Source organism: Giraffa tippelskirchi, chromosome X (genome assembly GCF_054371585.1).
Source record: "Giraffa tippelskirchi isolate mGirTip1 chromosome X, T2T-mGirTip1v1.2.pri, whole genome shotgun sequence".
NCBI lineage: Eukaryota > Metazoa > Chordata > Mammalia > Artiodactyla > Giraffidae > Giraffa > Giraffa tippelskirchi.
This window is the reverse complement of record NC_137289.1, coordinates 131631863-131657997: the sequence shown is the minus strand read 5'-3', so window position 1 is coordinate 131657997 and position 26135 is coordinate 131631863. Positions and strand designations below refer to the sequence as shown.

General features: G+C 38.6%; 1 long non-coding RNA gene across 1 annotated transcript in view; it reads left to right on the top strand.

Moving 5' to 3' along the window:
* LOC145535375 (uncharacterized) overlaps positions 1-25621 on the top strand; it is a 354077-nt gene extending 328456 nt beyond the window's left edge. Inside the window, exon 6 of the long non-coding RNA XR_014075396.1 lies at positions 24797-25621. This is a non-coding gene — a long non-coding RNA (uncharacterized LOC145535375). The remainder of the gene's footprint in view (positions 1-24796) is intronic.
* Positions 25622-26135: the final 514 nt, after the last annotated feature.

The window sequence follows — 26135 nt, the reverse complement described above, 5'->3', positions numbered from 1 at the left end:
GTCTCATATGTTGGGAGAGGGGAATAGAATCCTGGGGTACTGGCCAGGGTCTGACAGCAACTACCAAGTTGGTTACAAGGGTTAAAAAATAAATAAACTAAGGTGTATTAAAGGTTCAAGTGTTTATTTGAGCAAACGTCATTTTGAATCAGGCAGCACCAAACCGGAAATGGTTAAGAGCACTCCACAAACAGGAGCCAGGGCATGGATTTTAGAGAGAAGAGGAGGAAGCGAAGAAAAGCAATTATTTGATTGGGTATAGCTTAAGCGTTTGCCTTATTTGAGAAAGCCTAGTGGGTCGTTTGTGATTGGTTGTGCTAAAGTTTCCATTCAATGCATGTTAATAGTGCATTGGCTCTTGCTTAGGTTTAGGTTTGCTTACCTTCGGCTACCAAGGTGTTAGGGCCACCACAATCTGATGGTCTCCTACACTAACAAATTTTAGTTTCTTATATTTAGAGTAGAAATACCTAAACTGAATGACCTCAACTGTCCATCCTGTACCTTCATGGTTCCTAAATAGAACCTACCGTCAACTGCACGTCCTCAGCCATGGTAACAAGCACCATCATATCCAGTTGCCTGGCATGGTTGGCAGTCTTTACGCCAACCACTGCCCCAACAACAGAGGGCGAATTAAACTGAGGAAGTATGTTACTGAAGTGGTGCTGCAACAATGTCCTGTTATATTGACTGGATTCTCGAGTGCATCCGTAAAAGCCTAAATAAAATAGTTTTAAAAGCAGCGAGTTCATGGTTGTAAACTCTTCTCACGTGATCACTCACACGTACCCTCTGTGAGGCTTGTTTGCAGGTTAAGTGGTAAACTGAACCAAGACAATCTGAACTCTAAATCTTCATTCTTACCACTCTTTAACTGGAGACTAACAATGGTGGTCTGACCTAGCTCTACAGAGTAGCAAATAGTAGCTAACTAATGATCCCACATGCAGTTTCTTTAATGTGAGTGTAATTACTTCATCTTCATAGCTAAAAATGCCTGTTAGAGAGAAACAGAAATAAGGCTCCCTGGAGATAATTCTTTCCAAGATACACCAGATTAACTACCTCACTTTATTATTATTCATGTTCTCTTTCAGTCATGGTTTTCATCATGCCACTGCTATCTGCAGATACCTATGGTGGCTCTCAACTGGCTCTCAAGCTGAATTCAATTTCCTGATCCCGGGTCTAAAGTTCTCCACTTCTTCATTCTCCTTTACCTGAAAGTCCCTATTTTCCACTCTGCCATGTTCACAGCCCTCTGAATTCCAAACCTAATTATTTTTGAGAGTTCAAGTCTTGGGGTTGCCTCTGAGTTTTCATATGTACTATCATTTCCCCTAGAAAAGCATTCCCAATTTCTTTTCACTATACTGATGAACACTTTCTTCACAGTTCTCCTAAAAGAAATGCTTTGAAAACACTTTTGTAAGCATTTTCACTAAACACTATGATAGTTTCCTGGTCTAGGTGGGGTTCAACCTCGGCTGTGCACTAGAATCACTTGGGGAGTAGTACCCAGACTGCACCCCAGACCAATTATGTCAGAATCTCCAGGGCTAGGATCCAGGCAACACTGCTTATTAATCCTCCCCAGGGGATCCCAATATACTGAAGAGGTCGGTAACAACTGCCTCAAATCGTTTCTCAAATCTTACTGTGCATAAATATTAAGGATGCTGATCCTTGGGCAAGCAGTCCTTTGTGGATGCATGACTGTCCCTCATCTTGCCCTTGCCAGCTTTCCCATACTAAAAAGCATAGCCATTTTAATAGATCATTCAAGGCCTTAAATTTCTTAAGAATAGAAACAATCCCTTCTTTTTCTTTTGGCTTTTAACTTGATATTCAATCACACTGGTAGCTGAGGAGCCTCCTAAGTATGGTGACTTTAAGAGGTGGTCACAGCAAAGCTAATGACATACTGCTTCTGTGTTGTATTCACTCTGAGGTGAAACTACTGCTGTGTTTGGTTCAGCACAGAAAAACATAAGCACCGCTTGCATTTCTTTCTGGAAATACCCTGGCCACAAGATTGGGTCAAATATAGGGCATCGGAGCCATAGAATTGGCAGCACCTCAGAACGTAGCACTCCACTGATGGCTCACTAAATCAGATAAGACATAGCTGTCTGTTCCTTTTGTGCAAGTTGGTGTGAACAAAAATGAAAATATCTGGTTGAATGGAAACTTTCATTATAGCAGGGAAGCCAGTGTTTTATCAGACAGTTCACCCTTCTGGACTATACCAATGACAATGGACCAGTACACGGGAGAAGCCCTGAAGATCCTGCTTTAAGAGTTCATAAGTGAACCCCAAATGTGCTTTTCTGACTTCTTCAAAGTTGTATTTTCTCTTGATGTGCCTGAATAATTACAGCTAGGAATGCTGTTTTGAAATGTGAAAACACATTATAATTAGGAAAGCAGAGTATGGTCAAAGGAACATAGGAATTGCAGTGGTGAGACCCAATTTTCAACCCTTTTTGTGATGAGCTAAGGGAAGAATTTAAACTGTCATTCCCACTTCTGAGGTTCTGATTTATCTGGACATACTCTGTGGTACCGAAATCAAATTGATTACATTCTTTGTAACTGAAGATGGAGAAGCTATATACAGTCAGCAAAAGCAAGACCTGGAGCTGACTATGGATCAGATCCTCAGCTTCTCATATAAAAAAAATCAGGCTTAAACTAAAGAAAGCAGAGGAAACCACTAGGCCAGCCAGGTATGATTTAAATCAAATCCCCTATGAATATGTGGGCTTCCCTGGTGGCTCAGCTGGTAAAGAACCTGCCGGCCAATGCAGGAGACACAAGAGACCCAGGTTTGATCCCTGAGTTGGGAAGATTCCCTGGAGAAAGAAATGGCAACCCGGTCCAGTATTCTTGCCTGGGAAATCCCATGGACAGAGGAGCCATGGAATCACAAAGAGTCAGACATGACTGAGTGCGCTCACACACACATGAATATGCAGTGGAGGTGCTGAACAGAATCAAGGGATTAGATCTAGTAAAGAGTATACCTGAAGAACTATGGATGGAGGTCCATAATACTGTACAGGAGGCAGCAAACAAATCCATCCCAAAGAAAAGCAAGAAAAGCAAAGTGGTTGTCTGAGGAGGCTTTGCAAAAAATGAAGAAGAGAAGAGAAGTGACAAGCATGGGAGAAAGGGAAAGGTACACCCAACTAAACACATAGTTCCAGAGAATAGCAAGGAGACACAAGAAGGCCCTTCTCCAATGAACAGTGCATAAAAATAGGGGATAGCAGAAGGGGAAAGACTAGGATCATTTCAGGGAAATTGGAAATATCAAGGGAACATTTCACCCAAAGATGGCCACAATAAAGGACAGAAATGATAGAGACCTAGAAGAAGCAGAAGAGATCAAGAAGAGATGGAAAGAATACACAGAAGAGCTGTACAAAAAAGATCTTAATGAACAGGATAACCATGCTGGTGTGGTCAGCCACCCAGAGCCAGACATTCTGGAGTGTGAAGTCAACTGGGCCTTAGGAAGCACTGCTGTTAATAAAGCTAGTGGATGTGATGGATTTCCAGTAGAGCTTTTTAAAACCCTAAAAGATGATGCTATCAAAGTGTTGCCCTCAATATGTCAGCAAATCTGGAAGACCCAGCAGTGGCCACAGGACTGGAAAAGGTCAATCCTCATCCCAATTCCCAAGAAGTGTAGTACTAAAGAATGTGCTAACCATTGGACAATTGCACTCATCTCCCATGCTAGTAAGGTCATGCTCAAAATCTTGCAAGTTAGGCTTTAGTATTATGCAAACCAAGAACTTCCAGATGTCCAATTGGGTTTAGAAAAGGCAGAGGAACCAGAGATCAAATTGCCAACACTTGCTGAATCATGGAGAAAGCAAGGGGATTCCAGACAAACATCTACTTCTGTTTCATCCACAGTATGCTAAAGCCTTTGAATGTGTGGATCATAACAAACTGTGTGTGTGTGCTAAGTCACTTAAGTCATGTCCGACTCTTTGTGACCCTATGGACTGTAGCCTGCCAAGCTCCTCTGTCCATGGGATTCTCCAAGCAAAAATACTAGAGTGGGTTGCCATGCCCTTCTCCAGGGGTTACCTTCCCAATCCAAGGATTGAACCCATGTACCCTGCATTGGCAGGCAGGTTCTTTACCACTAGCATCTCCTGGGAAGCAAACTGTGGAAAACTCGTAAAGAGATGGGAATACCAGACCATCTTATCTGTCTCCTGAGAAACCTGTACGCAGGTCAAGAAGCAACAGTTAGAACCCTGTGTGGAACGACTGACTGATTCAGGATTGAGAAAGGAGTATGACAAGGCTATTTGTTGTCACTCTGTTCATTTAACTTATACACTGAGCACATCATAAGAAATTCCAGGCCAGATGAATCACAAGCAGGAATCAAGATTGGCAGGAGAAATATTAACAACCTCAGATATGCAGATGATACCACTCTAATGGCAAAAAGCGAAGAGGAACTAAAGAACCTCTTGATGAGGGTGAAGGAGGAGAGTGAAAAAACTGCTTTAAAACTAAATATTAAAAAAACTAAGATCATGGCATCTGGCCCCATCATTTCTTGGCAAACAGAAGGGGAAAAGGCGGAAACAGTGACAGATTTCCTCTTCTTGGGCTCTAAAATCATTGTGAACAGTGACTGCATCCATGAAATCAGAAGACAATTGCTTCTTGGCAGGAAAGCTATGACAAACCTAGACAATGTGTTGAAAAGCAAAGACATCACCGCCGACAAAAGTCTGTATGGTAAAGACTATGGTCTTTCCACTGGTCACGCACAGTTGTGAGAGCTGAACCATAAAGAAGGCAGAACACCATAGAATGGATGCCTTTGAACTGTGGTGTTGGAGAAGACTCCTGAGAGTCCGTTGAACAGCAGGGAGATCAAACCAGTCAATCTTAAAGGAAATCAACCCTGAATACTCATTGGAAGGACTGATACTGAAACTGAAGCTCCAATATTTTGGTCACCTGATGCAAAGTTGGTCACCAGCCAACTCCTTGGAAAAGACCCTGATGCTGGGAAAGATTCAGGGCAGAAGAAGAGGGTGTCAGTGGATGAGATAGCTGGATGGGATCACTGATGCAATGGACATGAACTTCGGCAAACGCAGGGAAATGGTGAGGGACAGGGAGGACTAGAGGACTGCAGTCCATGGGGTCATGAAGAGTTGGACAAAACTGGGTGACTGAACAACAACATTATTCTGTGATCAGATTGGCCCTGCACATATCTGTTGAGAGCGGGGCTCTAGTAGATGACTGTGACTGCCCAGCTTATTTTTCTTCTTGGTAAACTATCCTCCCCCTAACTCATAGAGATGTTAATTACATGGCTTTCCCTGCCCAGTAACAAGAGTTGGCAATCAGCATACTCTGTCTCCCTGGCCACAGTGGCTGGCTGAGCTGTGGGCCCAGTTACTCAACTGGAGCCATCAAATTCATCCCAATGACATTTTCTGGAACCAAGAAGAAAGAAGTGCTATCTTGCTATCTTTTTTTTTCTTTTTCCCCCTTCTGGCTTGCCTGAGACAGGGACAACACAAAGAACAGAGAGATGGAAAAAAAGAGAGATAAACCTTAAAGATATCATTGAAGTCCTTGGACAAAGCTGTGTCTAAAGATAAAACCACCCTTGGAATGTAATGTAATATCTCCATTATCCCTATATTTACAAGTGACAAGTGTTAGTCACTCAGTTGTGTCTGACTCTTTGTGGCCCCATGGACTATAGCCTGCCAGACTCCTCTGTCCATGAAATTCTCCAGACAAGAATATTGGAGTGGGTTGCCATTTCCTCTTCCAATGGATCTTCCCAACCCAGGGATCAAACCCAGGTCTCCTGCATTGCAGGCAGATTCTTTACCATCTGAGCTATGGGATATCCAAAAAAAGAAGAGATATATTTGTACGTATGGCTGATTCACTTTGCTATACAGCAGAAACTAACACAACACTGTAAAGCAACTATACTCAAAATTTTTTTAAAAAACTAAAAAAAATTCAAAAATAAAGATTCTGGCCTGAGCAACCAGGAAAAAAAAAAAGTTCTGATTTAGGGGATGAGAGGGTTTTTAGTAGAGCTGATTCAGAGGGAAGTAGGAGCTAAGTAAGATGAACTTGATACAGTAAAGCCTTGGATATTAGAAACAAGAGTTGATCCTTAATTAAACACGCCATCCCTTTTTGATATTTGTCGTCAGATGTCATCTTCCCACCCTGCCTCCCTCTCCCTGTAGAAGTCCTGTGGGATATCAGGATAAAAATCTCGGGGGTAGGGGATTACAGGTAAAAACAAAAACCAGAAAGAGCACTTCCATTAGAAATTGTGTACAGCATGGCGACACACCAGGACGCCTGGGGACAGAAGAAGAGGAAAGCACTTGGCGTACCACTCACTGCACCACACCCCCCCTGGACAGCTCTGCCAGCACAAGGGGGCCCGTGCTTCATCTGCAGTGCTCAGCAACGACTCTAAGCGTCTGCTTTCACAGGAGGACACGTTGGCACTTCAGTTCAGTTCAGTCACTCAGTCGTGTCCAACTCTTTGCGACTCCATGAATTGCAGCACGCCAGGCCTCTCTGTCCATCACCAACTCCCGGGTATGACTATCAGAGACTAAGAGGTCTCTGGGTGTCTGGAGGAGTAATGAGGTGTCAAGCGATGACTGGAAATTAATTGCAGTTTCCAATGTATATCCACTGTCTGTGGATACGGCAGTACTCAGCAAGTATAGGCGCGTATGTGAGCACACACTAATTAACACCTGCAGACTCTCAGATCTGAGTGAGATTTCTGCAGGCAAGTAGAGATCCTTTATCAGTACCTGGGGTAAGAGTCACTGAGCTTGAGGCTTTTAATTCTGATATGATACCATTTGAAGTCATGGTGTGCTGGGCTCTAAGGAAAGTCTGATAATAAGAAAGCATATGTGAAACCACTCAATATATTCATAGTAAGCACCCATTAAATATTGTATGCTTATTATTAACATCATGTAGTAAATTGTGAAGAAGTTATAGTAGGCTGCTAAAGCACATGTTTAAATATTCAAATGACTAAATATGCAGCTTTCAATCATCTACAATTCTTAAGGATGATCTATATATTGACACTTTTGCATGTACACTCTTCATCTAACCTAATTTATAGAAAAACTCTACCCAGAATACATCACATAACCCTATAATGTTTGCTTATAGTCTAATCATGATTAACAGTCTCCAGGGTATTTTGTCTCATTAATATTATTCTATTAACCAGAAAAATGAGAAATATTTTAATATCACATATAATGCTGCTGTTTTGAATTCTGTTTTTTTCCATGCAAATATCTAATGCCACATCGCAAATCCCAAATAATAAGATTTTCACCTACTAATAAGAGAAATTATTCCATTTTTACCATTCTTTAAACGTTTATGTCATTTGAATGACAAGCATTATGAAAAATTTCTTTGAGCTGTACTGACCTTTTTTCTTAGACAGTAGTTTGGGGAAAGCATATGAGTAGTTATTTTGTATTTTCCTAACAACATTAAATGGCAAAACCTGACCCCTACCAGTCCCATCCCAGATATAGACCATGGTCCTCCTCCATCTCCAGGCTGCTCAGACTGGATCCAAGGAGAACTTTTCAGCACAATCAGGAAATAGTCTTTTTAAATATCAGTTTCATCTTCCATGTGATTTCTGACTGATCTCCTTTGGCTTCTGGCTCTTGGATAACAGGTGGTTTCTCCATCCCCACTGGGTTTTTAATGCCTCAGAGCAGCCAAGCCCACATCTCAGCCAGCAGACTGGAATATGTTCTGAGCTCAAAAGTTCTGCCAATCTTTTCCAGGAATGGAGCCTGATGCAGTTCATCTTTGCTTACCATAGACTGTATGTGCCAGGGACATCGTAAATCCTTTAGACCAGCTCTCCCAGTCGTTAATCCACTTTTGGCATTGGTTCACCTTGGCATATGCTTCCCAGGACTATTTGTTGTGGATTTTGCTCTTTCTGGTTAAGCAGCCTGTCTTTTCATTTGCATCTCCCCTCTCAATTCATTTCCTATATTGGTCTGGAATCTTACAGACTCCAATTAATAGACAACTGGAGACTTCATTTTAACCCTCTTTTCATCTTTCGTCATTACTTTTTTATGTGCATCCTTTGTTCTCAGGCAGACTTTATCCATTTGGTACCAGGCCACTAACACTGGACCGGAAGTGTGATAAACTGATGGCTGAGCAAATACTTCTCTTTTGTCGGTAACTCTGGTAAAAGACCCAAGGTCACCCTCATTGGCTTAATCCGAGTCACATATTCATCTTGAATTAAACGTGAGTGCACAAGCCTGCAAAGTAAATCCCACCCTTAGATAGAAAGGTGGGTTATTCCCATCTGGAGTTCATGAGTCTGAAGAAGGAATCAGTTCAGTTCAGTCCCTCAGTCGTGTTTGACTCTTTGAGACACCATGGACTGCAGCATGCCAGGCTTCTCTGTCCATCACCAACACCCAGAGCTTGTTCAAACTCAGTCCATCGAGTTGGTGATGCCATACAACCATCTTAGCCTCTGTCATCCCCTTCTCCTCCTGCCTTCAATCTTTCCGAGCATCAGGGTCTTTTCCTATGAGTCTGTTCTAAATAGAAGGTCTAAGAGTAAAATAAAAAATACATTATTCAACCTACATTTATGAGGATATAACCAACACCCTGTTTGTTTACCTCAGAACTTTATCATCTAAGTTAATCTGAATTAGATTCCAGCTACATGTGATAGTCTTAAAGCTGTAAGTACTATCACAGGACCTGTGTAGTCCACTGAAAGTTCTGAGTTGCATCAAAATTGCCTCAAATAAAATCAGAGCATAAGCTGGATTGAAATTTTCCTTCTGGATGTCAATTTGACCCATCAGGAAAAAGGTCATGGATGGTGTGCAAAAGCTAATTTGTTGGGTTTTTTTTGTGATGCTATTCATTATTCAACAAATATTTATTGAGTAGTTGCTGCTGCTGCTAAGTTGCTTCAGTTGTGTCCGACTCTGTGCGACCCCATAGATGGCAGCCCACCAGGCTCCCCCGTCCCTGGGATTCTCCAGGCAAGAATACTGGAGTGGGTTGCCATTTCCTTCTCCAATGCATGAAAGTGAAAAGTGAAAGTAAAGTTGTTCAGTCGTGTCCGACTCTTCGCGATCCCATGGACTGCAGCCTACAAGGCTCCTCTGTCCGTGGGATCTTCCAGGCAAGAGTACTGGAGTGGGGTGCCATTGCCTTCTCTGTGTTGAGTAGTTATAGGTACTCAAATAGTAAGGGGGTAACATCAGAGCAAAGTTCAAAAACAGACCTGAGAAAGGGAGAAAATGGAGAATAGCCAGCCCCATCTTTGCATCAGAATGAGCCCTGGGTACTAAGAATTTAATAAAAAACACAGAAAAATGTAGAACCACATCTATGTCCAGGTGTAAGGAAAACATAATGATTCAGTCTTTCCTAAGTAATTGGCAAGATAACCCCTGTATTCATTCTTTTCAGGGGTGCCAGGAATGCCAGTCCTAAGGATGCTAAACTATAATAGACAATGATGCCTCCAGTAAACTGTAGCTAGAATGTGGGTTCAGGAAGCAATTGCATGCTTGAGATATTCATGATTAGAATGATTATCAATACTTTCAGATTTTTATCTGGACCTTAATAAAACAGTTATGATACTATAAAGGGTGCTTTTGTTTTTTACTCATAAAACCTTTACTGATGAATTGTTAGTGATAAGTAATTATGCCTTGCCTTGGAAGCTACTTCTGCAGCCGATAATCAATCCAAGGAACATTATTTTGCTGATTGGTGCATTATTTCCTCATGTAGTGTTAGATGAAAAAATGCTTTTAAAGGTTTTTCTTTTTTTCCATTATTATTTCACGTTCAATAATATTGCTTTGGGAATATATTTCACAAAAGGGTTGTTGATATTCAGAATCTCATTCATGCATATAAGAATTCTTACTGCTAGCTGGGCAAAAAGGAAAATCATTTGTGTAGATATCGCTTATTAGTGTCATATACCTGGCACTAGGTTCTATGACAGAGAGATTATATATACAGTCTCTGGAGCCAGCCTTCTTGGATTCAAATTCTAGCACTGACTAGCTATATGACATTAAAAAAGTTACTTATCTTCTCATGACATTTTTCTCATCTATACAATCAGGATAAGAATAGTACCTGCCTCATAGGCTTGTTTTAAGCAGTCAATACATGTTAGCATTATATAGTACTACAGTATTTTCCTGTGGTTCTATATTTTTCCAAGTCAATCCTTAAAATTCAATAGATTAAATAAGAAAAGATTTATTTCTCATCAAATTAGATCACCTCTGTGTTATGGCTGTTGTATCATACTACTTTCCCTGTTTTGTTTTTCAGGTAGGATACTCTGACTTTACATTTATTTGGAATAATATAAAAGTATTCATATTGCAAACAAAGCTAATTGATCTCTAAAATATGCAAGCAGCTTATGCAGCTCAATAAATATCAAAAAATACCCCAGATAACCCAATCAAAACAGGCAGAAGACCTAAACAGACATTTCTCTAAAGAAGACATACATACAGATGGCCAACAAACACATGAAAAGATGGTCAACATCACTCATTATTAGAGAAATGCAATCAAAACTACAATGAGATATCACCTCACACTGGTCAGACTGGCCATCATCAAAAAATCTACAAACAATAAATGCTGGAGCGAATGTGGAGAAAAGGGAACCCTCTCACGCTGTTAGTAGGAATGTAAATTGATACAGCCACTATGGAGAACAGTATGGAGATTCCTTAAAAAATGTGGAATAAAACTACCGTATGACCCAGAAATCTCACTACTGGTCATACACCCTGAGAAAACCGTAATTCAAAAAGACCCACACGTACATCCCAATGTTAATTGCAGCACTACTTACAATAGTCAGGACATGGAAGCAATTTGATGTGCATCAAAAGATGAATGAATAAAGAAGTTGTGGCACACATATGCAATGGAATATTAACCACAAAAAGGAATGAAATTGGGTCATCTTAGTGATGTGGATGAACCTAGAGTCAGTCATACAGAGTGAAGTAAGTCAGAAAGAGCAAAACAAATATCATATATTAACACATACAAATGGAATCTAGAAAAAATGGTACTGATGAACCTATTTGCAAGGCAAGAATAGAAACACAGATGCAGAGAACAGACTTGTGGACACAGGGAGGGAAGGAGAGGGTGGGACAAATTGAGAGAGTAGCACTGACATATATACACTACTCTGTATAAAATAGCTAGCTAGTGGGAAGCTGCTGTATAGCACAGGGAGCTCAGCTTGATGCTCTGTGATGACCTAGAGGGGGTGGGATGGCGGGGTGGGAGGGAAGCTTAAGAAGGAGGGAATATATGTATACTTATAGCTGATTCAGGTTGTTGTACCGCAGAAACCAACACAACATTGTAAAGCAATTATACTACATTTTTTTAAAAAAAGTATTTATATTGACCAATGTTAGGTATCTGTTTGCATGTAGTGTCCTTTTGGATGTCAATGTGATCCAGTAGGAAAGCAGTCATGGATGGTGTCTAAATTAAGATATTCATTCATCTATAAGACTGTGCAGTAAAATGTGCTAACACTCAGAGGGATGCGAAGAGAGAAAAATGTCCAGAATCCTACCAGCTAAGAAGAGATAAGAACATTAGGCAAATAACTACTTAAATTATTTTACAGATGATAAACAGTAAAGCTATGATTCGTGTATTAGTAGCAGCACTTGATAAATATTTCAGTTTGAGTTCAGTCACTCAGTCGTGTCTGACTGTGACCCCATGGACTGCAGCATGCCAGGCCTCCCTGTCCATCACCAACTCCCAGAGTCTACTCAAACTCATGTCCATTGAGTCAGTGATGCCATCCAACCATCTCATCCTCTGTCGTCCCCTTCTCCTCCCGTCTTCAATCTTTCCCAGCATCGGGGTCTTTTCCAGTGAGTCAGTTCTTCGCATCAGGTGGCCAAAGTATCGGAGTTTCAGCTTCTGCATCAGTCCTTCCAATGAATATTCAGGACTGATTTCCTTTAGGATGGACTGGTTGGATCTCCTTGCAGTCCAAGGGACTCTCAAGAGTCTTCTCCAACACCACAGTTCAAAAGCATCAGTTCTTCGGCACTCAGCTTTCTTTATAGTCCAACTGTGACATCCATACATGACTACTGGAAAAACCATAGGTTTGACTAGATGGACCTAAGTCTTATTTCCATGACAGATTGGAGATTCCATGATTCAATTTGGGAGATAGAGGTTTTATTCTCATCTCAGAGGGCTGAAATCAATTTAACATGAGGGTTAGATTTTTAAACTGTGCACATGATATCATTTGAAGGGAAAATTACCTTTGATCAAGCTTCAGATTGTAAGGGTTGGTTTTCTCTAATCACCCCATCTCACTGACAGTTCCTCATCCAGTTTCAGAAGAGCTCTCTCTTTCCTCAGTTTGACAACAGATTAAGCAGTTGGCTTATATTTAAAAGTCATACTGTATGAATAATATGTGTTTTTAAACACTGGAAATCACTCCCATAACAAAAAGAAGCTTACATAAGTAAAGGAAATCAGAGGTGGGGTGCGGTGGATTGAAAGAGGAGCAGAATTATAACTCCCACTGCACCTTTATCCTGGGGAACATCTGATGAACAAAATTACTAGCAGAAGCACTAGCAATATATTTTTTCTCTCTCTCATCCCTAAATTGTCCTGAATGTACATATTTGAATTAGTATGAGTTTAATGCATGTTTTTTGTGCTCCAACAGTATAAGGACAAATGCACATAGCATGGAAGAGATGTACACAGTGCTGAGGGATTGAACTGCCCCAGCTTTATTTTTTTATTTTTTATTTTTTTTACATTCATACCTGTTTTATTTATTTTTTAAAAATTCGTTTATTTTCTATTTTTTAACTTTACAATATTATATTTGTTTTGCCATACATTGACATGAATCCACCATGGGTGTACATGTGTTCCCCTTCCAGAACCCCCCTTCCACCTCCCTCCCCATCCCATCCCTCTGGGTCATCCCGGTGCACCAGCCCTGAGCACCCTGTATCATGCATTGAACCTGGACTGGCGATTCGTTGCCCCAGCTTTATAAGTGAAAGTGAAAGTGAAAGTGAAGTCACTCAGTCATGTCCCACTCTTTGCGACCCCATGGACTGTAGCCCGCCAGGCTCCTCCATCCATGGGGTTTTCTAGGCAAGAATACTGGAGTGGATTGCCATTTCCTTCTCCAACCCCAGCTTCATAGTCTATTTAATTTGCTTTCTACACGTGAAGGTCTGTATTTACTACTGAACCTGTCTATTGGGTGAAGTGGTAAGCTCTGAAATGTAAACAGCATTTTCCCCTTCATCACAGCTCCGCTAAGTTTTAGTGCAGGCCAGAAAGAGACCCTAAATCTCTGGGAAGCCCAGAAAAGGCTGGACTAGCCCAGTTCCACTCCATTGAAGAGAATCCCCTCCTCCTCGCATTAAAATGATTAATTTGGGCATTTCTTAGAACTATGCCCGGGACAGATAGTGAATGACAGAAACTATCCTTACCAATCTGTACACTTAACTGTATCATGTATATGAGAAACAGGTATGTAGTTTGTCTTAGGCATTGCAATTAATCTTCCTAAAATCCTGATAGAGAATATATGGAGCAGCGATCCTTCAGCACACTAGCCTTCATGTATTTCCTTTCTGAAATATTGATATAACAAAGAAATGATGATACAATATGATAACCATCATTTGTGGAGGGAAAGCGCATGAATTTTCTACTAGATTCTTTAGTTTAGCTAGTTTCAGTTAATTACTATAAATGCCATCTGAAAGTTCATGTTAAGTTTGCAAATTCAGATGATGGGTATATGGATGTTCCCCATGCAATTCTTTCAACTTATCTTTCACTTTTCATAATAAAATACTGATAAGAAAAGTACTCAAAGCTTGGGCTTTTGAAAATAGGCCTTTTCATATATTCATTCCATAATCATTTGTAGACTACTTACTACATGTACTTGGATAGGTACTATGGACAAACTTGAATTCAACATGGTACCTGCCTTTAAGAATTGTATCACTTATTTACTGCTACAACAATGCTTCCTAGACAACTTGGTGTCATGCAACCACAGGCATTTATTTTCACATTCATGGGTATACAGGTTGACTGCTAAGTGGGTAATCTCTCTTCACTGATTCAAATTGCAAGTTCTGCTAGATATGGTTCCTTGCCCCATTTTACTTAACATGTGTTCATTCTGAGACCCAGTCATCATAACAAAGAATAAAAACAATACAAGAAGCCCTTGTTATTATTTCTAAGACTCTTTTCTAGATATATGCAAACAGTGATAATTAATGTCTATCGCCCTTACCTCAGGGGCTTCCCTGGTGGCTCAGATGGTAAAGAATCCACCTGCATGCAGGAGAACTGGGTTCAATCCCTGGGTTGGGAAGATCCCCTGGAGAAGAGAATGGCAGCCCACTCCACTATTCTTGCCTGAAGAATTCCATGGACAAAGGAGCCTGGCAGACCCCAGTCCATGGGGTTGCAAAGAGTCACACACTACTGAGCAACTAACATTAACACTTTCCCTTCCCTCTAGGAAGGCTCAATATAGTGAAATATGCATGCTAAGTCACTTTAGTCATGTCCGACTCTATGTGACCCTATGGACTATAGCCTGCCAGGCTCCTCTGTCCATGGAATTCTCCAGGGAAGAATACTTGAGTGGGTTGCCATGCTTTCCTCCAGGGGATCTTCCCAACCCAGAGATTGAACAAGCATCTCTTATGTCTCCTGCATTGGCAGGTGGATTCTTTACCACTAGCACCACCTGGGAAGCCCTATAGTGAAATATAAGGATAGTTTTATTTTTATATCAATTACTTCTTTAGCAATGTATCTATGGGTCTTAAATTACAGACTTTATATAATTTCTGAACAATGGGAATAAGCTGAATTTTTTTGTGTGTTTTAATGAAGGGTTTACATCTATCTAAAATTAAACCCTTGTTGTATAGATCAACACTGAATGAAATCAACTGTAACACTTTATAACTAAGAATAATGCAGCAGTGTAAGATCATTATTGCAAAACTTTAAAAATCTATTAATTTCCCATTAGTTATAGCATAATGATCCAACTCCTTAAATGAAAAAGAAAATAAACTTCTTGAATAAAACTTTGTGATAGAGACCCAGCATGTGTTATTAATTTAAACTGTTTTTCTCAGTGATTTTATTTCATGATATAACCAATTCATTGGATTGTAAATGTAGAAAATGTTTCATTTGGCTCCTAAATAAAGGATAATGAAAGTTATTAAATGTTTACTAAAATGAATAAATTGCTATTAAGATAAAGTATGTAAGTAAGTCACCAACTAAAATCAATCCTTATTCATATATATCAAAAGAGAGGGAGAGGAAAATATGTGTATATATAGATTTCTCTCTCTCACTTTTGCACTCTCTCTATATACACATGAACCATGTGAAATTTGCAATGATTGATATTTATACAATTAATTTACTGCCCCTAAATCATATACAGATTAACCTATTCTTATGTCCTTGTGTTTAAATCATATTTAAATATACATTTATAAATAAATAATATCTATTATTATATCTTTAAATGCAAGTTTACAGGCAAAAGCAGTTATAAGCCTATGGCAATCAGAATGCAGAAAACTAAAATGCCTGACAACTTCAAGGATTGTTGAGGCTGTAGAATAACTGGAACCTTTGTATCCTACCAGTGGGAGTTTACTTTGGTATAACTGCTTTGCAAATCTCCTTGGCAATGTCTTCTAAATCTGAACACAGGTACACTGTGACACAGGAACTCAGCTACTAAGTACATAACTCTAATGTATGTAGGTACATCCATCAAATGATGTCTACAAAGGCATTCAGAGAAGTATTATTCATATGATCTCCAAATTGGAAGCAATCTAAATGCATATCAACTCTAGAGAATAAACAAAATGAGGAATATTTACAACTGAACTCTATATGGCAATGAGAAGGATTAAATTACTGCCATGTTCCATAACATGGATAAGCATCAACATAATATTCAGCAAAAGAAGCCAAGCAAAAGACATGGAAGCAACCTGCATGTTGGTTGACAGAGGAGTGGATAAAGAAGATGTGGTACATATATATAATAAAATATTACTAGCCATTAAAAAGAATGAAATAATGCCATCTGTGGCAACATGGATGGACCTAGAGATCATCATACTGAGTGAAGTTAGAAAAGGAAAAATATTGTATGACATCCCTTATATGTGAAATCTAAAAAGAAATGATACAAATGAACGTATTTACAAAATAGACTCAGAGAACAAACTTATGGTTGCCTGGGGGAGGGATGGCGGGAAGGATAGGGGGAAGGGATAGTTAGGGAGTTTGGGATGGATATGTCCACACCACTATATTTGCAATGGATAACCAACAAGGTCCTGCTGTATAGCACATAGAACCCTGGTCAGTGTTATGTGACAGGATGGGAGGGAAATTCGGGGAAGAATGGATACATGTATATGTATAGCCAAGTCCCTTTGCTGTCCACCTGAAAATATCACAACACTGTTAACTTACTATACTCCAATATTAAAAAAAAGTTTTAAAAAATAACCAGGCAGAGTATGCACCATGTAATTGCATTTATATAAAGTCCAAGACAAGGCAACACTAATATAAGGTGTTAGAAATCAGGATGGTAACTTCATGATAGTCCTTAGTGGAGGTGAGCATGAGTGGGGCCTCAAAGGTATTGGTAATGCTATACTTTTTGATCAGATTGGTGGGTATATGGAGGTATTTACTCTCTGAAAATTTACCATGCTGTTCCATTAAGTTTTGGGCACTTTTCTGAACATGTTATATTTTCAATAGCTTACTGAAGTATAATTGATATACAAACTGCACATACTTCATGTATATAATTCAATACACACAAGTTTGGACATAGGCAAATACTTGTTTGGAAGAAAAGCCATGACCAACCTAGACAGCATATTAAAAAGCAGAGACATTACTTTGCCAACAAAGGTCCATCTAGTCAAAGCTACTGTTTTTCCAATAGTCATGTATGGATGTGAGAGTTGAGCTATAAAGAAAGCTGAGCACGGAAGAATTGATGCTTTTGAACTGTGGTGTTGGAGAAAACTCTTGAGAGTCCCTTGGACTGCAAGGAGATCCAACCAGTCCATCCTAAAGGAAATCAGTCCTGAATATTCATTGGAAGGACTGATGGTGAAGCTGAAGCTCCAATACTTTGGTCACCTGATGCGAAGAACTGACTCCTTGGAAAAGACGCTGGTGCTGTTAAAGACTGAAGGCAGGAGGAGAAGGGGACGACAGAGGATGAGATGGTTGGATGGCATCACCGACTAGATCGACATGAGTTTGAGCAAACTCCAGGAGTTGGTGATGGACAGGGAAGCCTGGCGTGCTGCTGTCCATGGGGTTGCAAAGAGTCAGACATGACTGAGTGACTGAACTGAACTGAAACACTTGTGATACCATCATCAGTCAAGGTAATAGACCTATGCAACACCTCCCAATGTTTTCTTGTGTCTGTTTTTTGAATGTTATATTTTTGTAAAACACTTACTTTTAGAAAAGCACATCTGCTTTCTCAATATGATGACTTCCTGCCATCCTTCTTTTTCACAGTTTCTGAAAGAGTTGCTTAATGACTCTGACACAGTCTTACAACTTCCCATTATTTTTCATACTTCAAATCATGAAGGAATTATTGTAATCTTTTCAGGTCCATCATCCGGTTCACTTACTATTAATTCTTTTTGTGGGGCTCAGAGAGAAGACCTTAGGGAATTTATAGAGCCTTTTCTCATTCTTGTATCTGCTAAAAAAAACTTTATGTCACAAACCTTGATTATTGATTCCCTCCATGACATTTAAAATGATGTATTTCACAGGAACTTTGTCTGCTACCACCTTTCTGCCCAAAGTAATTTATAGCATTTTGAAATTAGATTGGAGACTTTCTGTTGCAAACCACATGCTTCTTGAAACAGAGGGAATTTTCAATAGTGTGAGGTTATTCCTAATCCTGGCAATATTACCGAACAACAAGGAAAGGCTTAATGGGTTGATCTCTTAAGTCCACTTTTCATATCAAAGGTGAAGTTGTTTTTTTGAGGAATCAAGGTTTTGTCTATCTCCAGGCATGGATTAAGCAATTAACATGAGTTCCAGAGTAATGGAAGGCCTCCAAAGGTAAGCACAGGGCATAAGCATTCACTTGGAAAGCCCTTTAACAAAGGAATTGGTTCCTCATGAGCAGTATTAGAGCAACCTCCCATTACTAAAGCATGTTAAGCTAACTTGTGGGCATTTTGCCAAATCTTTAAGTTGCATTACAGGCTTTTTGTATAAAATATGTTTTTCTCTGAAACAGCTCAAACACTCTCCTCTCTCTTTTTTACCCCCTATTCCTTACAGACACCATCAAAGTTACCTAACTTCAAACGTGAACTACTTCTGTAGCTCTTGTGAAGTTTCACACAGGGAGCTATTGACAAGCAAGACATCTGATGATGAAGCAGAGTTCTTTTGTGACTAGAAGAGATGAAATCCCTGTACAATGCAGAAAACTTGCCACAACTGTTCTTTTTGTCTTATACTAAAATATAGCTTTTAGGATAAAGAACATTTACACATAGAAAAAGATAAACAACGTGACTTTGACACAAAGCAAATTTAATCATGAATTCCAGGAAATTACTTCAAGTATTATTGCTACATCAAGTGGTTCCAAGTGACCAGATGTGCTGTGTAGGGTGTACATTTGACTGTTACTTGTGTCCTCTAAATCTGTTGTACTTTTCTCCCTGGTTACTCAGGGCAACCCAACTGGAGACCACAGTGCCCAGCCTCCTTTGTAGTTACATGTGGTCGCTCAACTAAATTCTTGCTAATAAAATATGAGCACAAGCAATTTTTGCTTCATCTGGATTTCTCTATTTCCTCTTCACATAAGCTAGAAGCCAAACGAGGCAGGGAACAACTACGAGCATGCAGAGGAGGGCTGTATGCTAGGGGATGGCGAAGCACTAATGTTGACAGCACCTTTACCACTGAATATCTTGTTGGCATTAAGCCACACCTCCAGTCTGGATGTTGAACTTGCATGCGAAGGAAATATACTTCCATTCACTTTTACTCATTGTATGTTTTTATCTTTGTTATTGAAGCTACTATTTACCAGATAGGGTTATTGATTAATAATTTTTAGTATGCTTTCAACTTCTTAGAAGAATGTGAAACAAATATTTGATGATTTCCAAAATAAAAATATTTTATATTTCCATAGGATATTTCTTTTATCAGGGCCTCTCTCCATATTTTATTATATGAGAGTCACAAGAATCCTGTGGTGGCAGTTCAGATGATTTCATTATCCCTATTTCACAAATAGGGAAACAACATCATTGGCAACTGGATCTTGATCTTTCCAAATTATTTCAGGAAACTATACAACTTCAGAGGAAATATAGTTTGCTTACTATACATTAAAGTCAATTCACAATACCATATTGAATGAAAATTCACAGCTTTAAGAAGGTAACTTAGTCTTTTGGAGAACTTAATAAATATGGCTTTTTTTTTTTTTTTTTACTGCATTCATTAACCACTAATTTATCTCTTTAATGAAAGAAGAAGATAATTTTTTCAATTAAATGCATTTTCAAGTTAAATGTTTGAAATATCAAGAAATTTTATATTTACTATCCTGTTCTATTTATAAATGTAGCAACTTGATGTTAAAAATTACTTAGTTTATTGTAAAATCGAGTAATAGAGAAAAGAAGAATATGACAATTATGTGTAAGTCCAAGACTCAGAGTTAACTACTGTTAATATATGTGTATACTGTTTTAAGCATTTTCACTTAATGATAATAGCTGACATTCATGATCCCTACTAGGGCCAGGAAGTGGGCTACAAATGTTTTACCCATTATCTTATATAATATTCAGCAGAAGCCTATAGATAAGCACTATAATTATCCCTATCTTTACATAATGAGCAATTGAGACTTGGGTATGCTAACCAACTTATGCCTCGTAAGGAAGATTGTGTCACAGGTTGTCTGTATTCAAAACTTGCACTCCAAATATTTTGCTGTTATTTGAATATCAAGAAACACAAGACAGATGTATTCCATCTGATGGGTCATAACGAGATCAGAGAAGCACCACAGATGTCCCAATCAATCTTTTACTTTTGGATATATAACTTATTTCCTAATATTAACAGCATGTATTTGTTATTAAATCTTTGTACCTGGACATATTCATATGACTTTATTTTAGTAATTTTATAGAACTAGACTTGCTGATCAGGACCTGTATTAAGGATTTTGAATATATTGACAATTGGAGCTTAGGAGTTTGCACTAATTTCCTCACAATATGAGGGAACAACCAAATATTCTTTGTGGAGACAAGATTCAGTATTAACATTGTTTTCTATATATTTGACAGTTTTGAGAAATGATTTATTTTTTACGTATGGATTTTTATAACTATTCAGTTCAGTCACTCAGTCATGTCCAACTCTTTGCGACCCCATGAACCGCAGCACGCCAGGCCTCCCTGTCCATTATCAACTCCCGGAGTCCACCCAAACCCATGTCCATTGAGTCGGTGATGCCATCCAACCATGTCATCCTCCGTTGTTCCCTTCTTCTGCTCTCAATCTTTCCCAGCATCAGGGTCTTTTCCAATGAGTCAGCTCTTCACATCAGGCAGCCAAAGTATTGGAGTTTCAGCTTCAACATCAGTCCTTCCAATGAACACCCAGGACTGATCTCCTTTAGGATGGGCTGGTTGGATCTCCTGGCAGTCCAAGGGACTCTCAAGAGTCTTCTCCAACACCACAGTTCAAAAGCATCAATTCTTCGGTGCTCAGCTTTCTTTATAGTCCAACTCTCACATCCATACATGACCACTGGAAAAACCATAGCCTTGACTAGACGGACCTTTGTTGGCAAAGTAATGTCTCTGCCTTTTAATATGCTGTCTAGGTTGGTCATAACTTTCCTTCCAAGGAGTAAGCGTCATTTAATTTCATGGCTGCAATCACCATCTGCAGTGATTTTGGAACCTAGAAAAATAAAGTCAGCCACTGTTTCCCCATCTATTTCCCATGAAGTGATGGGACTGGATGCCATGATCTTAGTTTTCTGAATGTTGAGTTTTAAGCCAGCTTTTTCACTCTCCTCTTTCACTTTCATCAAGAGGCTCTTTAGTTCTTTGGTTTCTGCCATAAGAGTGGTGTCATCTGCATATCTGAGGTTATTGGTATTTCTCCCGGCAATCTTGATTCCAGTTTGTGCTTCCTCCAGCCCAGAGTTTCTCATGATGTACTCTGCATATAGTAGGGTGACAATATACAGCCTTGACATACATTTTTCCTATTTGGAACCAGTCTGTTGTTCCATGTCCAGTTCTAACTGTTGCTTCCTGACCTGCATACAGATTTCTCAAGAGGCAGGTCAGGTGGTCTGATATTCCCATCTCTTGAAGAATTTTCCACAGTTTATTGTGATCCACACAGTCAAAGGCTTTGGCATAGTCAATAAAGCAGAAATAGATGTTTTTCTGGAACTCTCTTACTTTTTGATGATCCATCAGATGTTGGCAATTTGATCTCTGGTTCCTCTGCCTTTTCTAAAACCAGCTTGAACATCTGGAAGTTCACGGTTCACATATTGCTGCAGCCTGGCTTGGAGAATTTTAAGCATTACTTTACTAGCATGTGAGATGAGTGCAATTGTGCAGTAATTTGAGCATTCTTTGGCATTGCCTTTCTTAGGGACCTGGGCTTCCCTGGTGGCTCAGACGGTAAAAGCATCTGCCTACAATGCGAGAGACCCCGGTTCGATTCCTGGATTGGGAAGATCCCCTGGAGAAGGAAATGGCAATCTACTCCAGTACTCTTGCCTGGAAAATCCCATGGACGGAGGAGCCTGGTAGGCTACAGTCCATGGGGTCACAAAGAGTCGGTCACGACTGAGCAACTTCACTTCACTTCACTTCTTAGGGACTGGAATGAAAACTGACCTTTGAGTGCAATTGTGCAGTAGTTTGAGCATTCTTTGGCATTGCCTTTCTCGGAGACTGGAATGAAAACTGACCTTTTCCAGTCCTGTGGCCACTGCTGAGTTTTCCAGATTTGCTGGCATATTGAGTGCAGTACTTTCACAGCATCATCTTTCAGGATTTGAAATAGCTCAACTGGAATTCCATCACCTCCACTAGCTTTGTTCATAGTGATGCTTCCTAAGGCCCACTTGACTTCACATTCCAGGATGTCTGGGTCTAGGTGAGTGATCACAGCATCATGATTATCTGGGTCGTGAAGATCTTTTCTGTGTAGTTCTTCTGTGTATTCTTCCCACCTCTTCTTAATATCTTCTGCTTCTGTTAGGTACAGTTTTAAAATATGCTTATTGATTTCTGCTTTATTTCTACTGATTTGCACACATGCATTTTTATCAGATCTCTACATACTTTAAACAATTTTCTTATGTTAAAGATGTTAACACATTGTGTGGCATAAATATTTCAAATACTTTTGATCACACTGCTAATAACCTTCAACTCTTTTGCAAGTGTATTTTCAGATGTACACATTCTTATGTTTCTGTAACCAAATGTATGAAGTAAATTCATTTGTTTTTTTGGCCTCAGAAATCACCTACCTTTCCAGTACCTTTGATGACTAAATCTGCAGTTTCAATACCTTTGCTGTGGTATAACTTAGCCTTAAAAAAAACCCAGATCCTTCCATTTGAAACAACATGGATGAACCTAGAGGACATTATGCTAAGTGAAATAAGCCAGATAGAAAGAAAAAAAAAAAACCTTGCATAATCTCACTGATATGTGGAATATAAAAATTAGAATACATAGAAGCAGAGAGTAGAAGGTCAAAGGCTAGTTACCAGGAATGGGGAGGTGGGAGAAATGGGGAGATGTTGGTCAAGGGAAATGAAATAGTTACATAGGGTGAGTAAGTCTAGAGATCTGTGTTTGGCAAGATGCCTATAGTTACTAATAACTGTATTGAAGACTGGAAATTTGTTAAGAATGTAGATTCAGGTGCTCCCATCACACACACAAATGTAACTATGTGAGGAGATATGTTAATTGGCATGACTGTAGTAATCATATCACTATGTATATCAAATTGTCATGTTGTACACCTCAAGTACATCCAATTTTTCTTAAATAGATAAAAGCAAGGGAGAAACAGAAGAAATTTAATTGTGTGAACTTCAAAGAATTACAACATCTCATTTTGAAATTTTATAGTTGTGCCTACAAATCTAGATGTGCTGGAAGAGTGTTTTGATGGCGCTCATATATTTCTAATTGAAAAAATTTATATTATCCTAAAAAGGAGAGAAGTTGAAAGAACATGATTGTGTAGCATCTCAATCCAATGAAATATTTAAAAACACCATCTATACCACATGCTGCAACTGAACAACGAAGATTCTGTGTGCTGCAACAAAGACCTGGCAGAGTCAAATAAATTAATTTTTTTTAATGAATGTGCAAAAAAAAAGCAACTTATTTGTTAAGTTTTGCCTTGGGACAGTATTTGTTCACAAAAGTTACTCAGTATGGGAGAAAAAATAAAATATTTGGAATTATATATTAACACCTTTCAATATGAAAAATAGGCCTAAGAATGTCCGCCATTTAGTAGGATTGTCCAGAGTTTACCAGGCACCTTGGCACCTGTACAGATATGCTTTTCTCAATTAAAATGATTAAAGTCTACAGTGAAGAGGCATTAGAAGATGTCAACAACTTAGTTTGTCAGTCATCAAATGCAATTTTGAGGAAGTTGCAAGTTTTTTTGTTTTGGAGGTTTTTTTTTGGTTTGTTTGTTTTGACTACACCCTGCAGCATATGGGATCTTAGTTTCCCGACCAGGGATTGAACCCAAAGCCCCTGCAATGGAAGTGTGAAATCTTAATCGCTGGACCACGAAGGAAGTCCCACAAGTTATTTTTTAATAGAAAGGAAGATATATTGGAAAAATACATTCTTTAGAGAAATACAAGTGATACAGTATTAGAAACATATATAGTTAAAACCTGACAGAAGTATATGGACATGTAACCAGAATACTTATTGCTATTAAGTTTTACATTCAGAATATGAATAAAGAAACTGTTTGTTTAAAAGGGTGTAATATACACGATTTTTCAGAAATTATTTTGGAAAATAACTTTTGAGTAAAACTAATTTTAGGTTCATGAACACAAATCAAATATTTTTAAATGTATATCTTTTACTATTTTAGTATGCCCTTTGATTTTATCATCTTCCTAGTTTGGACAATAAATCATACGGCCACCCTGCCCATAAACATCTCCACCTCTCTGTGAGTGATGAATGCTCCTCTATTATCTCAGTCACTATCCTTTAATGATATCCTCTAACATTTCAATTAATAAGGTAAATCGCCAAGTACATACTTTATATATAAAACTGTAGAAGAGGATAAAAAATTTATATTAATAAATAGAATGCATAATAACTATAGTTTTTCTTTCTACAACTAGCATGTGCTTGCATACAGTATTTATAAATTCCTGCTTCTGTTACACATTTTATATTTCCTTTACTTTCAGATAAAACCTCAACTGGTCACAGTACTTCTCCTGGTGGGATGACTCAAAACTTCATTTCTCAAGTTTCTCAGCCTAGTGGTCCACCATTTTACCATTAGAATGACAACAGGTGCCCTTCTGTCTTTAATTTCATCAGGAAGATTACTGTCACAGTATCAGTGAAGGACTCAATACCTGGTTCTGAAACTAATCCTCACCCAACTCCTGGAAGTGGATTTCCAGTCCTATTCAATCTCTGGCCCTTTCCTCCATCTTGGATGGTCTCTTAGCCTCGTCTCTACCCAGTTTCTAGCTCCTTCCACTTCACTGTATTTCTGTACCAGTGTTTTTCTAGCCAGCATCATGTTTAAAGCTTCTTGGATTATGGAAGTTAACAGCATTTTTAGTTCTTTAGAATAAGCTGACATGCCAAACACATTTATTTTCCTCCTTGGTGAATGCTGAAAAAGTATGTTAAATTTTAAGTTAAAGGTAGGTATATTATCAAATTGGTTAATATTTAGTTTTTAAAAGGCGCTTATACCCCATAATATAATTTACTACTTGATATTTGCCTTATATGAATTCCCAGGGAAAATCATTTAAATTCTTTATTCATTTATACCTAACTCATCAAAAAGCTGTATTTTTAAATCTGTAACCAAGAGAATTGCATCTTAAAATAAAGTCCAATCTTGTAAGATATGTTTTGTTTTTAATGAAAACTCATCACATTGTAATGACTTTTTACGAAATAACAAAAAGCTATTGTTCCTAATTTAAACTGCAGTTGGGAGGAATTTTCAGTATCTTTCTTAATTGACCAATGAAAAGGAAAAAAAAACATCATTGTCTAGCTTCCTCTTGCTCTACACATGATAAGCATCATTTCAAGAAAAGACTAAAACGTTTTTGGTGGAAATTATTAGTTTTCTCTTTGCCTTACAGTACGTTTTTTTAAAAATTTTTTCTTTTGATTTCTAAAGGAACAACAAAATAAAACCTACAATACCTTCAGAAGCAAACAACAAAAGACTGAAGTTGAAAGAACAATCTGTTCTTCCGTTATATGTTTGCTAGCTCTATCTTGTCACTATAACAATCTATTGAATTTGCTTAGTGCTTTGTGGTTTGTTAAGTACTTTCACAATGTGTAATCGTACATTTGATCCTCAAATAGCTCTGAGATATCTACTGTGGGTAATTTTTCCTGAAATAGAGATGTGCTAGCTTACACATATTTTTTTCCATCTCTCTTCAAGACCAATGATAAATACAGCTAAGATTATTCACTATGTCCCAAAATTGACCCAGACAGGTATTAAACCCATAAATTCAATTTAATCTCATTAAAGCCATT